The sequence below is a fragment of the Eurosta solidaginis genome, chromosome 5 (assembly GCF_040869045.1).
Source record: "Eurosta solidaginis isolate ZX-2024a chromosome 5, ASM4086904v1, whole genome shotgun sequence".
NCBI classification, from domain to species: Eukaryota; Metazoa; Arthropoda; class Insecta; order Diptera; family Tephritidae; genus Eurosta; species Eurosta solidaginis.
This window is the reverse complement of record NC_090323.1, coordinates 129,175,396-129,193,028: the sequence shown is the minus strand read 5'-3', so window position 1 is coordinate 129,193,028 and position 17,633 is coordinate 129,175,396. Positions and strand designations below refer to the sequence as shown.

Genomic DNA, 17,633 nt, shown 5'->3' with positions numbered 1-17,633 from the left:
CTTATGGACTCCGAAACTACTCCGCCGATTTTATTGCATGATAGCTTAATTCCATCCGGAGAGTATTCCTGCTAAGTTTCTTTCAGGGAAGTAGACCAGAGAACGATATATTCTAGTAATCTCTGTTCAGCTTAGATTTGCCTGAAATTTGGGATATAGGTAGCAATTTTTATCATAAGCCACTGATAAACTGTTACTATTCAGTCATTAACGGAAGATTCTATGGAAGTGAACATAATTTGAAAATACTGTAACGAATTCTGGGGATTTGTTGAAATTTATACACCTTCTGGTAATGTTCGAATCGCTGAAATGTCGAATAAATAACTCCAATGTTGTATTGCAAAATGGTCTTTATTAGACTACTTTGGGAGTAGTACAATTATACTTCAACATCACGTACTTCACAAAAGCGTGTTTAAATCAAAACTAATTGCTGATTGCTCAGCTTTTATAGTCTCGGTTTTCTCGTTCACCCATTTCTCCCAAGGTCTAGTCGTTTCGCGAAAATCTGTTCGAGAACAGGTGTATCTCATGCTTGGTTACCACCTATATACAGATGTTTATTTGTAGTTTATGCCTTTCTTATAGCCATATGCGTGTGCATGTGAGATGACTACATGTGTGTATGTGTGACATCTCGTCGTTGCCTTGTATATATGTGTGTAAATAATGATTGATGTGTTCATGTACGCGAGTGTGGCTTGCTTTAATGTTTTTGTTGTTGTGATTATTTACTAACAGCATAGTGATGTCAACATTCGCCACAATATTAACATTAGATTATTTCGCGAATTTATGTTACACTTACGGCCCTATGCTGCGCGTAACCGATAAAATTGTTATAGGCAAACATAACTACCAAAAATTGTAACCCCGCAATATAACCGCGATTCTGAGACCGCGGTTCTGAGGGATGGATGGTGGAATTGAAAAACATATGTTTTTGCAATCAAAAAAAAAAAAGAGTAAAATGGAAATCAACAAGTAAGTAAATTTTGGTAAATATTTTGTTAAATTCATTATTAGTTGTTTATTTTAATTATAGAAAATATGCACGCACCACCCCGTCCCAGTTGCAGTTATATGTGGCGTACTGTAGGGATCATCCCGAGCTCTTGATGTATGGAAGAAATTGCTCAACACCCTCGCCAAGCAAAATTATGAAAATTCAGGAAAAATTTTGAGCTATTTCTAACTTGCCCATTATTACACTAAAATTTATTGGGCTACCAAACTGCATACTCAAAAATTTTCTAGAAATTCTGAAACACAATTTGAAACTTTTGATGGTCATTTTTGAAATTTTGATTAACTCTCCTTAATAAATACTTAAATGTGGTTTCTGTTAGAGAATTTGCGATATTTTAAATGAAAATTATCAATTAAGCTGTGAGCCACTTCATTTGAGTTTTTTTCAGCATAAACCAAGTGTATACCCATATATGTAATACTCCTATATTGCTACAAAGGGCCAGGTACATTCCCAAACATCAGAGTGCCGATATATTGCTGTTTAAACGTTTTTGTTTTTGTATTCAATAATCGAATTTACCTAATTCAATTTTTTTCTTGTCACACTTATGTTGCTACAATCACAAAAATTTTATAGGCTGTCTTGTTTTGATTTCGAATTCAAAACACATTGCGAGCATTTTCTGTTAGCAATATAGGAGTATTACATATATATGTATACCTATTTTTGTGAGTGACCCTATATTATTTTATTATCCTATTCGAGGAACTTTAAAGGCACAGTCAGGTTATATGGTTGATTAATTGCTGGCGAATCCTTTCGCCTGGGCAGATGGGTGTTGGTAGCATTTTCTGTTGCAGTCGCTTCTACGTCTGGCTCCACTTCTTCAATTTCCACTTCATCACTCGTAAAATTGTTTCTTACAACATTGTGAAGAATAAAACAGGCGTTTACAATTGTAGTTACTGCTTCGAGACTATAATTTAAAGTACGATGTTGTGCCAACCATCGAAAACGTGACTTAACCACTCCTCTTTCAATAACATTTCTTGCCTTGCAATGTACTTTATTGAATTTTTGTTGCCGAGGATTTGCGGGCTGAGCTAAGGGTGTGATAAGCCAAGGCTTTAGGGGGTAACCCTGATCACCTAGTAGTAAACTTCCTGTCTGCTCGCTCATAAACGCACGAACGCTTGATGTTGGCCATATACCTGAGTCGTGGCATAACCCAGGAGAAGTTGCATCAATTGCCAGAAACTTTAAGTTGTCGTCGCAAACATCTTCAACATTGACGCTGTGGTATCCCTTGCGGTTCATATAGAGGCTATACGGTCTGGCCGGAAAAGTTCTTGGTGGACAAATGAGCGCCACATGTATGCAATCCATTGCGCCGATAACACCCTTCAAACCAAATTTTGCGTAGAACCTAAACAAGTAGAAACAAAAAATATTAGCCCATGTACTATCTGTAAGTTTCCACGTTCAACGTTACCTTGCTTTTATAGCCAACTGCTCCTCGTTTGTGGTAGGAAAATTTACTTCAGATGCTTTTTCGTTCACAATCAAATTGGTAATATATTTGATAGCTCGTGACACAGAAGATTGGCTGAGCGCAGCATACATATATATTATTAGCAACATATTTTTGATACGATCCATCTGCTAAATATGTGAGACAACAAAAAAATCGTACTCCAAAGGGCAGAGAAGTAGGTTGGTCATCCTTTGGCCACAAATCTTCTATAAGCATTTTACTCGCTTCTTTCGGTAAACGAAGATGCTCTTTGAAAATACTGCAAGGAAGGTTCAATGGATCACTACTGTTCCGAATACTCTTCAAGTTATGTCTCCGTTCCAAAATTTCATCATAGTCTTCATCCTCAGCAAGCAGCAATAATAGTAATGTGGACATTTTTACCCATCCGTCTAGTCAAATGGGCGCATTTCTCCCAAAATCTTCCCTCTATCTCAGCCATCCAAATACCCCGATGGATGAATCTTGCGCCCGATCAATATTTTGAGCTCCATGGATTCTGCGACGCCTCACAAAAAGCTTATTGCGCAAATCTGTACCTAAGAACTACCGTCGGTACTCAGGTCTACTCTCACCTTATAGTGTCCAAAGGCAAAGGGGCTCCTCTCAAACCGATTATTCTCTCACGCCTGGAGCTACGCGGAGAGCTCTTATTAGCAAAATTAGTCGCAGTAGTCCAACCCCATCTCCGCCTAAGTAAAAAAAAATTAATTATGTGGTCCGATTCTGAAATCGTGCTAGCCTGGCTGGAAAAACCACCCCACTCTTGGAAAACATACGTCTCTAACCCAACAGCACAGATTATAGACCTCGTAGGAAATGTCCCTTGGCGACATGTGCGAAGCAAAGACAACCCCGCGGATCTTGGAACCAGAGGATGTAGCCCCGCCGATCTCGCTAACTCATCGCTGTGGTGGAATCGTCCAGAGTGGCTTTCCCGACCCCCGAGGATCGGCCGCAACCAACGATGAAAAAAGTCAACCCACCAGAACTACGCCGAATAGAGGCACTGCATGCCGCTGAGGAGACTGACGATATCCTAGATCGGCTTTCCTCTTACTCTCGAGCTCTACGTGTCATCGCATATGTTCTGAGGTTCATACGTCGGGAAAAAGATGCATTAAACGGCATCCATTATCCTGTCACCCTTTCACTATCTCATGCCGAACTTAAACGAGCGAAACATCGTATGATCATCGCGTCCCAAACTCGATACTTCGGTCAGGAGAGAGCATGCCTAGAGGACTCGAAACCCCTAGGGAAACGTAGTCCCCTGTTGGTACTTGACCCATTTCTCGCAATGCGCCGCATTAATGGTCGACTAGCCAACGCAGACATGCCTTATCATGATCGACATCCCATTATTCTCCGCGAGAAGTCTCGGCTCTCCACCCTGTACCTACGTTTCCTTCACGAGTTACTTCTACAAGCGGAGGTTCGACAAATGCAACAATCTGTAAGGCAAGACTTCTTCATATCCCGGCTTAAACCCCTGATAAAAAGTGTATTTTTCAAAGTAAAGTATGCATCACCCATTAACAACAAACGCACTCCCAAATAATGACAGCTTTACCCCCCAAACGATGTACTTTCTCGCCCTACATCACTCTTACTGGTGTAGACTTCAAAAGTTTCAAATAAAAGCTTCGATGCACCGATCTCCAATCCTCGTAAAGGGCTATGTGGCCGTTTTTGTTTGCTTTGTTCGCCCGATTCGTAGGGTGTCGAGGGTACCCTAAACAAATAAAGAGTGACAACAGCAAAACATTCATCGGTGCCAAGCGAGCTACGGAAGTAGAGTTCGTCACCTGCCTCAACGAAGTCTCGACGGATATTGTCCAAAAGTACGCGCCACCGTGGTGTGATGATAGCATGCTCGGCCTACCACACCGGATGCCCTGGGTTCAAACCCCGGCCAAACCAACATCAAAAAATTTAGAAATAAGGTTTTTTAATTAGAAGAAAATTTTTCTAAGCGGGGTCGCCCCTCGGAAGTGTTTGGCAAGCGCTCCGGGTGTATTTCTGCCATGAAAAGCTTTCAGTGAAAACTCATCTGCCTTGCAGTCGCCGTTCGGAGTCGGCATAAAATTATGTAGGTCCTGTCCGGGCAATTTGTAGGGAAAATCAAGAGGAACCCGACGCAAATTGGAAGAGAAGCTCCTACTTAGATCTCTTCGGAGGTTATAGCGCCTTACATTTTTATGTCAAAAGCTTCAAAACCCATTTTAAAAAGGTCCCCGGACCTCACAGCTTTACCTTTGAAGAATTGTCGGATTTATTAATTCGTATTGAAGCCGTACTCAATTCTCGTCCCATCTCCCTGCTTTCTCAGGTCCCTGCAGACCTCACCGCCCTCACACCGGGCCATTCTTCGAGGTGCCCCACTGGTCTCTCCTTCCGAATCAAATCACGAAAACCTCTCTATAATCAATCGATTGGAGAGACTAAAAGTTCTGTATCACCAGTTCAGCAAACGCTGGAAAACAGACTACCTCATCGACCTTCAAAAGCGTTATCGTTAGAAAAACGCTCAAACTCCCCCTAAAATTGGCGATCTAGTCGTCATTAAGGAAGACAACTTACCCCCCTCCGAATGGCGTCTGGGTCGAGTAGAGAGCACTCACCCTGGCAGAGACGGACACGTACGAGAGGTCGGCGTACGCACTCAAAATTGTCTTCTCACCAGGCCTGTCACAAAACTGTGTTTCTTGTCGCCCGATGAGCTTGACTCAGATCCCCACGGTTCCCGATCATCTCCCGAACCAACTACAGTCCATAAAGCTTAGCTATCGAAACCACCCCAGAACATAATTAAGTCACCCCCCAAAATTCTCCTCCCATTGATATAAACGAAGGCTCTAACATCCCCGCCCTTTACGTTCCTCTTCTTATTTTCTTCTTCCAGATGGATCGTTAGCGCCCTCCGGTTCCCGCACCACACCGCTCGCTGGAATCGCGAGCTGTAGTGCCCGCAGCCCCGTCACGACGCATCAACACCGCGATGCCCGACTATCGCAAATGCCGATTACGTATACGGCATCACGCCCTCCTGAGGTGCCCTGTTTTCGCGGCCATGCAGCAGAAACAACGCACGCTTATTGCTAGGCACATCAATACTCTCTCAATTGTCTGGCGCTGTTCCACCGCACCAACGAGTGCACCTCTACGGAACGCTGTCGGGTCTGCGGGCAACCTCATCACACACTGCTACATCGAGAAGCCGGAGGTCGCCAGCCGTCGTACGCCGTACCACCACACCAGGATGCTCCTTCGCAGCCAAGTCGCCTGGAGCAGCGCCGTCGTACTCCCGCGCCGCATCGCCGACAACCACAAGCCACCACTCGTGCGTCCGACGTACGCCAACAACAGCTGCCATTAAACCATGGAGACCGCACAATAAGATGCACCGCCATCGGCCTGCGCACATCCACCTACAAAAATGAAGTTGGCAGAATCCTCATCAAAGAAGCAGTTCGGGCGTTGGACGAGATGCAGTACACGTTAGGCGCTTAGTACGTCTAGGCGGGCCAGGATGTTTAGGCGGCATAGGCTGTCACACGTCTAAATCCCCATTTTACATACATGAATTTAATTATAACCCATCTATTGTACTATATTTGATTATATTGTATTTCATCTTATTGTACTCCCAAAACCTCATGAATTACACTTAATTTTAAATTCCCCATTAGGAATACTCATGGACGTGTGGCAGCCTCCACCGCGTAAATCGACCAACCTGAATTCGCCGCAATCAAAGGGTAGCGCTCCGGCATGATCGCCACCCGTCAGAAAACCACCACCTTTTGTTCATTGCTACATTTTAATTCGTGCAAATCAACAACTTTGGCTTTTTCTGGTTTTTAGTAAAAATTTGCGATTTGTCATTTTGCCTTCTAACCATCCTATTTGAAAGGAAAAATCATCGTTTTTCTAAAAGTGAATTGAAGTCAAGTAAATAATCTATAAAGTGTATCGGAATTGCGTGAAACAAATAAATTTCGAGAAACCTCTGATACGGTTGTACCAAAATCATAGCAAATAAAATCAGCTATTTTCACCTACATTGCGGTCTTATTATTTGCGATTTGAAAGAATCTATATTTGCTGTCGGATCATCTGCGATTTGAAGCAATCAGCGGTGCGAGAGACTATTGCCACGCATATATACGAGCATATAAAAGGAGTAATTTGAAGATTCAGCAGCTGCTGTGGATAACACCCAAACAGCTATCATCCCATCAAATTTCACACGACGTTGTGCAGGTAACTCGCTTCCTAATACATACGTTGGTAAATCCTTCATATTGTGAAGAAAGACAAAAGTAATCTTGAAGCAGGGCCTTTTATTGATTGGAGCACGCACTACCCGTCACAGAATACTACCCCTCATCAGCGACCACAGGCGAGCGTTATTTAACATCGGGAGTGCATTTATATGTACTTTCATTTCATATCGGCTTGACATACATAAATACATATTTATGCGTGTTAATGGTTAGGAATGTATACATTTCTTGAAAAATACTAAATTTTAAACGTTTCGTTAAGGTTCTTAAACAAAATTTCTATTTTTTGGTATGTTTGTATATATGTATGTACATGTATGCTAATGTTTGTGCACTAAGGATATTTAATCTATTTATATAAGAACATACATAGATCCAGAAGGTTCCGGTAAAAAGCACCATTAATCTGCCATCCCGAAAAGATTTAATATGACCACATTGAACCTTCTAGGCAATACCGCCTCCCACGTCTAGTTCCATGTTTGTTTGCAGACGCTGTAGCGCTATAAAGCTTTTTATTGCGCTTAGCAACCTCTAGGATACCCTTACAACTAGAAATACGAAAAGAAGCAAAAGATATGAAGATTGGGGTGCGAGTGACAACAACGAGGACAGCAAAGTAGTCCGTTTTTTCAAAACGCCAGCTTGCGAACAAAGATGGAAGCGATGGAAAGAAAGATATTTGGTTGTATTATAAAATGTACCTCGCCTTTCCGAAAATAATTTTAAGGAAACAAATTTTATCAGCTGTCCGTTAGATCTGATTATCTACAAACGTGCTCCCTTGCATCCATAAGCTGCTTCCATTTCAATTGAATCGAGTCCTTCAAGTAAGTCACAATTAAACAAAAAACTATGTACGTTTCCGATTTGGAAACTCAAGTAGCCCTTTCGAAAACAGTTTTCGAGACATTTAAGTAAGGCTCGAGGAGGTTAGGTGTATAAATCTAAACATTCTAACAAAAATTAGTCACAGAAGTGGGAAGATAATTAATGCGAAGAACATATATGTATCTTGGGTAATTAAATACAAAAAACGGCTTAAACGGTTTGTAAACAGATATGTTTTATTAAATTGTGTGTTTGGTTTTATTGAAAAAAGTACGGTCGGCTTTTAAGGTTCTCATATTCTTTTCTTTGTAGTTAAGCTACATGCGTGGTGCATAGGATTAATTTATTTGTTTACATTTGTTTGACATAATGGTCCCTTACAAGAAAATCATATTCAACTGTCAATCACACTTTGTTAAATTCACTTTGCCTGTGGGCAATTAATTAAAATCAAATTTTTATAAATTATTTTTTATCATTTTGAATTGATGGACTCTCAGTTTGAAGTAAAAAGTTCTGTTTTTTGAATGATAGTTTCTTATTTTTAAATGAAATATCATTTTCACCCTATTTTCAAATAAAGGCTTTCCATTTCATTTCATTTATGTGAGTCTATGGTTAAATTAAACTTACAGACTAGATAACAATATTCACTTAATAGTATCTTAAAATACTGTGACGAATATTAGCAACACTAAGGGATACTATCATCTCTAAGCCGATACTAAGCAGTCACTTGTATGCACATAAACAAATCAATCATTATGCCTACACATATGTACATGCAAGCAGTGGAGAGGTACGTACAAACACATGCATATATCTCTGAGATACTCACAAAAGTATGCAATCATTATTACTCACATATACACGCGCCTATTGCTATGCGAGAAGCCATAAACGTGCATCTGTAGTTTATAGCTGATAAGTTTATAGCTGGTAAACAAATAGTAAATTCTAGAAGAAGAAACGCCTGGAAGTATGCGAACGAGACAGCAGAGACTATAAAAGGAGCGAAAGCTGAGTAAACAGAGTTAGCTTGATTTAAGCACGCTATCAGTTGCGAAGTATAAGTGTTATTGTGAAGTATTTTCAAATTAGTCTAATAAGACCATTTTGCATTATTGAATATTGGAGTTATTTATTCAACATTTTAGCGATACGAACGTTAGTAGAAGGTTGCAAATAAGCGGAATTTCAGTAAATTCGTTACAATAAATTTAAAAGCTAATGATAATGGGATATAACTTTTTTCAGTCATTCAAAATATCTTCTACATACTCGTATAAGTTGATAATCTTAACCTTTTTAGCACAATTTCATGTCTATCCAAAGATTTAAAAAATATAAAATGGTACTTTGTAGACCTTTGGAACTTCCTGGAACGGTTTCGGCAACATATTTTAAGGATGTCTAACTCTGTGAGTTTTTTTGCCTTGGGAAAAAAGATCTATTTAAAAATAAGCTAATAGCAAAATAGTGGCATAATAGCTTGATTTAAATCAACAAATAAAAATTACAACCAAACTGTTTGTAACAAGGAGCTAAACTCCTATTTTTTCTATATTTTCTCGATATAGGGTTGCTCGAGCTGCAGTGGTTGTAGCAGTTTTACTTATGATAAAACATTACAGTCTTTAGCAAAATTTGAGCAGCGTTCGTTAAATGAAACGTTGACAATCTCATCACTAGCAAATTAGCAAAATTATATCAATTAAACAGCATTTTAGCAAACTGGTGTTATTATTTGGCTGCTCGAAATGCCTCGATTCTAGTGTGGTAACAATAGTCACCACGGTAACGAAATAATGTGGCAACTTTTGAACTTAAATTGTAATTTTCTGAACTTCAGTTGTAATTTTCTGAACTGCATTTGACATTCCTGAGCTTAAATTATAATTTACTGAACTTCTATTGAAAATTCTGAACTTCAATTGTAATTTTTTCAACTTCAATTGAAATTCCCGAGCTTTCAGAACTTCAATTGCAACTTTCAAAAATTTTTTTTACATAAAATGAACAATTTAACATTTTTTCTGACAGTTAAAGTGGTGAATTGCCTACCAGAGGTTTGAAACCACTTGCATTCGTGTTGGCGCTTCTCTATATCATTAATATAACAATATCTTTTTAATAATTTCATTAATAGACAAATATAAATTTTTTTCCTTTACATTTTAGAACTGTGTACAAAAATATGTAATTTTACATATCGCAACCTAAACCAAAAAGTATTGCAACTCATAATCAGAGAAGCTTTGTGTTGAATGTTTATTTATACTATAAAAAATACAACATACTTAACAAAACCAGGCTAAACGATAACGTTAACTACCAAAAAAACATAAGTTATTTTACGATGCTTTCATGGATCGATTTACACTTAAATACCGATTTAAATTTTATTTAAGTTTTGACATTTTTTAGTTTAGAATAATTTTACATTGAGGGTAATTTATGCTATTTTCTTTTTTTCGTAATTTTGCAATATAAACGTAGGTACTCATAGTAATATTTTATTTTAAATTATGTGATTACAATATTTATAAGGACCATTTAGTTGATGGTATTGGTACTGTCAGTTAAATTCATCAGCAAATATTTATATTCAAAATATTTTTTTGTTATACATCTAGTTTATAAAGTTTGGTTAAAAATTATTGACAAATTCGTTGCAATTGAATTGCTTTTAAAATTTTTGCAAACTTTATGCGATTGTTGAATATTTTTTTTAATTAGAGATGACAAGCTTAGAATAGGAACGTAGGAAAAAGCTTAGAATTATTAGATTCTTAGATAATTTTTAACCAAGATTATTTCAGTGTGTGTTGTTCGTTTGTTGTACAAATTCGTTGCATATTAATTTTCAGATCAAGAATACTCAAAGGTGTCGTTGTTGTTGTTGTTGTAGCAGTGCTTCGCCCCACCTAACAGCCGCGACCGATCACAAATTGTCATCAATATCCTCTAACGGAGGAGTTCAAGGAAACTTGCTGTTTCACCAGGGGTGGACCATAATGAAAGGGGTGTTAGAGGCGTTGGTTCCACATTACAATTAAAGAGATGGTTGGTGTCATGTGGGGACACATTGCAAGCGGGGCATACATTTTGTATGTCGGGGTTGATTCTGGATAGGTAAGAGTTTAACCTGTTACAGTATCCAGAACGAAGTTGAGCAAGAGTGACACGCGTTTCCCTGGGTATGGGTTCCTCTTCCTGGAGTATGCGTTCCTCTTCCACAAGATTTGAGTACTTTTCTTTGAGTACTGGATTCACCGGGCAATTCCCGACATAAAGGTCCGACGCCTGTTTGTGGAGTTCACCAAGGACCTGCTTGTGTTTTTTTGCTTCATACGGCTGGGTTCTCAGGTGCCGTATTTCCTCAAAATGCTTACGGAGATGACTCCTTAAGCCCCTAGGCGGTGTTGGCTCATCAATCAGATGTCTGTTTGGATGCCAAGGTTTCTGGGTATTCAACAGGAATTGTTTGGTTAGCATCTCAGTTCTCTCCCTGATGGGGAGTATTCTCGCCTCATTATATAGATGGTGTGCTGGGGACATAAGAAGGCAGCCCGTGGCGATTCTGAGAGCAGTATTTTTGCAGGCCTGTAGCTTCTTCCAGTGGGTAATTTTCAGGCTTGGCGACCATATGGGTGACGCGTAGCACGTAAACGGCTGGCCAATTGCTTTGTATGTAGTAATGAGCGTTTCTTTATCTTTTCCCCAGGTACTGCCAGCAAGGGATTTGAGGATTTTATCACGGCTCTGGATTTTCGGAACAATTTCGGCTGCGTGCTCACCAAAATGTAGATCCTGATCAGACGTCACACCCAAGATTTTGGGGTGTAGGACAGTCGGTAGCGACGTCCATGTTGTAAGTAAGGTCGCGGAAGATTTAGTCGGTGATAATGCCAGGTTTCGCGAGGCAAAAAAACTGGAGAGATCAGGGAGGTAGCCGTTTATTCTGTTGCAGAGCTCATCGATCTGTGGGCCTGGGCCTGTGGCCATTATTGTGCAGTCATCGGCGTATGAAACGATAGTGACTCCTTCTGGTGGTGAAGGTAGCTTAGATATGTAGAAATTAAACAAAAGTGGGGATAGGACACCACCCTGTGGCACACCTTGTTTAATTCTTCTTGGTTTTGATGTTTCGTTTGCACCGATGCCTGCCGACCACCCAGATAATTTGCGGTCCACCTTTTAAGACATGGGGGAAGGGTAGACCCTTCCAGGTCTTCAGTAACGTGCCATGGTTGACCGTATCAAAAGCTTTTGATAGGTCTAGCGCTACGAGTACTGTTCTATGGTGGGGGTTTTGTTTTAAACCGCAATTTATCTGGGTGCTGATGGCATTTAGTGCGGTGGTGGTGCTATGGAGTTTTATGAAGCCATGCTGATGACAGGCTAGCTGCAAACTTGCTTGGAGGTAGGGGAGCAAAATGGCTTCAAGCGTATTTGCTACTGGCAATAGGAGAGATATCGGACGATACGACTCTCCTATGTTAGCTGGTTTCCCAGGCTTTAGTAGTGGGACCACCTTGGCCATTTTCCATTTTTCGGGTATGACAAAGGTGGAAAGAGACAGTTTGAAGACATGTGCTAAGTATTTGAAACCCTCTCTCCCTAGGCTTTTAAGCATCGGCATGGCTATGCCGTCTGGGCGCACTGCTTTGGATGGTTTAGCGTGACCAATGGCGTCCTCAACCTCTTTAGCGGTGATGGTAATTGGTGACGCGCTGAATTTATGTTTATGTGCGTGTCTGTTGGCCCTCCGTCTATCTTTGTCGACCGTAGAATGCATTACATATTGACAGCAGAAAGCGCTCGCGCATTTTTTCGAATCCGACAGCACTTAATCGCCGAAGGCGATAGAAACTTTGTCATTGTGCTTAGACGGATTCGATAGGGACTTTACGGTGGACCAAAGTTTACCCACACCGGCAGAGAGGTTACAACCTCTTAGGTGCTCCTCCCATTTCGCCCGCTTGTGTTCATCCACAAGCAATCTGATGCGTTGGTTTATATCCCTTATGGGGGTTGCCTGGGTCGAGCTGTCTTATAAGGTCACGTTCTCTCGCTAAATTTGCGGCCTCCGCCGGGAAGTGGGGCCGAATTTCGGGAATTCTCCCGGCGGGCATCGTCTTGTTGGTCAATCGCGCGCTGCGATATCCATTGATGGGAATTGACATTCATTATAAAGTAGCGAAGGCACCGTCCTAAGAAAAAACATCGCCAACTTGTGTTGGCAAAAGATATGCTGAACTGTAGAGGAAGAAACATTTTTAAAATTTAATAAAATCAAAATTATAGTTCTGCTAAAAACGGGTAAATGGGGTTGTATGTTAAAGTATAGCAAAGTCTCAGCGGCCTTGTCCTGCTGAAAATTGAGTTTGAATAGGTCTCATTCTTCATTCTCACAAACATGTACGAAGGTACCTCGTAAGATATTAAAAATCCTCAACGCTTTTTTTGCAAAAACGTCAAAAAAACTCACATTTCACATTCACATTCACAACCGCTGTCCTATCCCTACTTCTGTATAACTTCTACATATCAATAGCTATCTTCACCACCAGAAGGAGTCACTATTGTTTCCTACACCATATGGTCGCCAAGCTTAAAGATTACCCACTGGAAGAAGCTACAGGCCTGCCAAAATACTGCCCTCAGAACCGCCACGGGTTGTCTCCTTATGTTCCCAGAACACCATCTACATAATGAGGCGAGAATACTCCCAAAAAGTGAAAGAAATGAAATGATAACCGAACAGTTTCTGTTGATACCCAGGAACCTGGGCATCCCAACAGACATCTGATTGATGAGTCAACACCGCCCAGGGTCTTAAGGAGTCACCTCCGTAAGCACTATGAGGAAATACGGCACCTGAGAAATCAGCCGTATGAAGCGAAAAAACACAAGTAGGTCCTTGGTGAACTCCATAAACAGACGTCGGACCTTTATGCCGGGAATTTCCCGGTGAATCCAGTTCGCTTCCCAAGGCAGTCGGTTCTATGTACCGGAGCGACTCGGGATTTTTCCCGACCAAGGACTGTCATTTCAGTGTGACCCCATTTAAGCAGGAGTGCTCCAAATTCTCTTACTCCGGGAAGGCATCGAATCCAATCCGGGTCCGTCTCCTGACCCCGAGTAATGGTTATGCTGCATCTGCCGGAAAAGAATCTTTTTAGGACGGTCATACTCTGTTCAGTGCGTCTCGTGCAAGGGATGGTTGCATCGGACAGGTTGTTCTGGGCTTGATCCCAAAACCCGAAGTCCACGTAACTTTTATAAATCATTTGTGGCTCCTTGCTGTTCACGCCCAAGGGCGTCCCGTAGTCTACGCCTAAGCACCCCCCCCCCCACTACCTTCCAGCAGCCCCGCTGCTCAGCAAGCCACAACAAGTACCCGCTGCTGCTCACGCCCCACGGCGCCAACAACTCAAACAGCTGATACCACTCATAACTACTACCTTCGTAGTAGAGTTGGTAGCAATGCGGAGCATCAGCCCCTGCCCCCGTCTTCTCCCCCCTCTTTTCCGGCAGCAATCGTGCAGGTCAGGGAAACAGACTCTTAGTCCCTACCTCCGTTTGCACCGTCTGCCAGCACAGAATATATAGGTTTGCGACATCCGCCCAATGCAGCTCCTGCCTTGGGTGGTGCCACTTTCCTAGATGTTCTGGTCTCCGCGACGGCAACCCCCCGACGGGTTTCATCGCGCCATGTTTCCAGGTCGCAAACCCAAATCATCCGGGTACCCCAATGCTTGCCCAAGGACGCCCAGTCCCAGGGCCACAACAGCAATTGCGTCCTGGCCTTCCACAACCCAGGCGTAGTCACCCGTCACTTACCCCCAGAGTGGCGGCGTCTCCCCTTATGCACTTCAGAATTCTGCAGTTAAACTGTAATGGACTAACTGGGAAGATTACGGAGATAGTCGATTTCATTAAGCGGCACAACATCCGCATTGCTGCGATTCAAGAGACTAAACTCACAGCAAGATCTACATTGCAGACCTGCTCTGGGTATAATGTCCACAGGAAAGACCGCGAGAGCGGAAATGGAGGCGGTCTCGCGTTTATCATACACCACTCTGTGCAATATTATATATTTGATCCTGGCATCGACCGCAGGGACAATGTCTTAGAACGTCAAGGCCTATCTGTCCGGTCAGGCGATGCAAACCTAGAAATCATCAACATCTACATCCCTCCTGCCACCTGTTGCCCCAGTGGATACCGCCCTAATATCAGGGCCTTACTCACTGGCAACAATCGCATTATCTTAGGCGACTTCAATGCCCATCAATATCTATGGCATTCAAACTTGCGGGCGGACAGTAGGGGTGAGATGTTGGCGGATCAAATAGAAGAAACGACGTTCTGCACAATAAACGGAGACGCCCCCACACGTATGGTAGGAAGCTGTCACAGCTCGCCAGATATCTCAATCGTGAGCGCAGAACTCGTAAACTGCGTCAACTGGCAGCCGATGGTAACATTGGCATCCGACCACCTGCCCATACTTATTTCGCTCGAGCGTACCGCCAACTTCATCGTCACTGAAAAACGCACTTTCATAAACTTCAAAAAAGGAAAGTGGGAAGAATATAGATCCTTTACAGACAACCGCTTTGCTGCCCTCCCTATCCCGACTGATGCCCGCCAAGGGGAGCGTGCAAGGTCATTCAATCCGCCTCGGCACGTTTCATTCCTGCCGGGAGAATTCCCGAAATCCGGCCCACTTCCCGGCGGAGGCCGCAAACGTAGCGAGAGAACGTGACCTTATAAGACAGCTTGATCCAGGCGACCCCCAAATAAGGGATATAAACCAACGCATCAGATTGCTTGTGGACGAACACAAGCGGGCGAAATGGGAGGAGCACCTAAGAGGTTGTAACCTCTCTACCGGTGTGGGTAAACTTTGGTCCACCGTAAAGTCCCTATCGAATCTGACTAAGCACAAAGACAAAGTTTCCATCGCCTTTGGCAACAAAGTGCTGTCGGATGCGAAAAAATGCGCGAGCGCTTTCTGCCGACAATATATAATGCATCCTACGGTCGACAAAGATAGACGGAGAGCCAATAGACACGCACATAAACACAAATTCAGCGCGTCACCAATCACCATCACCGCTAAAGAGGTTGAGGACGCCATTGGTCGTGCTAAACCATCCAAAGCAGTGGGCCCAGACGGCATAGCCATGCCGATGCTTAAAAGCCTAGGGAAAGAGGGTTTCAAATATTTAGCGCATGTCTTCAACCTGTCTCTTTCCACCTTTGTCATACCCGAGAAATGGAAAATGGTCAAGGTGGTCCCGCTACTAAAGCCTGGGAAACCAGCTAACATAGGTGAGTCGTACCGTCCGATATCTCTCCTATCGCCAGTGGCAAAGACGCTTGAAGCCATTTTGCTCCCTTATTTCCAAGCAAATTTGAAGCTAGCCCCTCATCAGCATGGCTTCAGAAAACTCCATAGCACCACCACCGCGCTAAATGCCATTAGCACCCAGATAAATTGCGGTTTAAATCAATACCCCCACCATAGAACAGTACTCGTAGCGCTAGACCTATCAAAAGCTTTTGATACGGTCAACCATGGCTCGTTACTGCAAGACCTGGAAGGGTCTACCCTTCCCCCATGTCTTAAAAGGTGGACCGCAAATTATCTGGGTGGGCGGCAGGCATCGGTGCAATTTAGAAACGAAACATCAAAACCAAGGAGAATTAAACAAGGGGTACCACAGGGTGGTGTCCTATCCCCACTTTTGTTTAATTTCTACATTTCTAAGCTACCTTCACCACCGGAAGGAGTCACAATCGTTTCCTACGCCGATGACTGCAAAATAATGGCCACAGGCCCAGGCCCAAAGATCGAGGCGCTATGCAATAAAATAAACGGCTACCTCCCTGATCTCTCCAGTTTTTTCGCCTCGCGAAACCTGACATTATCACCGACTAAATCTTCCGCGACCTTATTTACAACATGGACGTCCCAAATGTCGACCATTTTGAACATCCACGTCGATGGCACTACGCTACCGACTGTCCTACACCCCAAAATCTTGGGTGTGACGTTTGATCAGGATCTACATTTTGGTGAGCACACAACCGCAATTGTTCCGAGAATTCAGAGCCGTAACAAAATCCTCAAATCCCTCGCTGGCAGTACCTGGGGAAAAGATAAAGAAACGCTCATGACTACATACAAAGCAATTAGCCAGCCGATTACGTGCTACGCGTCACCCATATGGTCGCCAAGCCTAAAAATCACCCACTGGAAGAAACTACAGGCCTGCCAAAATACTGCTCTCGGAATCGCCACGGGCTGTCTTCTTATGTCCCCCGAACACCATCTGCATAATGAGGCGAGAATACTCCCCATCAGGGAGGGAAATGAGATGCTGACCAAACAGTTCCTGTTGAATACCCAGAAACCTGGGCATCCCAACAGACATCTGATTGATGAACCAGCACCGCCTAGGGGCTTAAGGAGGCATCTCCGTAAGCATTTTGAGGAAATACGGCACCTGAGAACCCAGCCTTATGAAGTGAAAAAACACAAGCAGGTCCTTGGTGAACTCCATAAACAGGCGTCGGACCTTTATGCCGCGAATTGCCCGGTGAATCCATTACTTGAAGAAAATTATCCAAAACTCGCGGAAGAGGAACGCATACTCCCCAGGGAAACGCGTGTCACTCTTGCTCAACTTCGTTCTGGATACTGTAACAGGTTAAACTCTTACCTATCCAGAATCAACCCCGACATACAAAATGTATGCCCCGCTTGCAATGTGTCCCCACATGACACCAACCATCTCTTCAATTGTAATGTGGAACCAACGCCTCTAACACCCCTTTCCTTATGGTCCACCCCTGTTGAAACGGCAAGTTTCCTTGGACTCCCGTTAGAGGATATTGATGACAATTTGTGATTGGTCAGACCTATTGGATGGGGCGATACACTGCTACAACGTAGCACGTAATCGGCTGGCTAATTGCTTTG

At 42.7% G+C, this 17,633-nt stretch overlaps 1 protein-coding gene and 1 pseudogene across 2 annotated transcripts in view; both read right to left on the bottom strand.

Moving 5' to 3' along the window:
• LOC137252732 (uncharacterized) overlaps window positions 1-17,633 on the bottom strand; it is a 160,470-nt gene that overhangs the window by 120,897 nt on the left and 21,940 nt on the right. The gene's annotated exons all lie outside the window — the stretch shown is intronic.
• The window catches only part of LOC137254284 (uncharacterized), a 36,340-nt pseudogene continuing 20,439 nt past the window's right edge, over window positions 1,733-17,633 (bottom strand).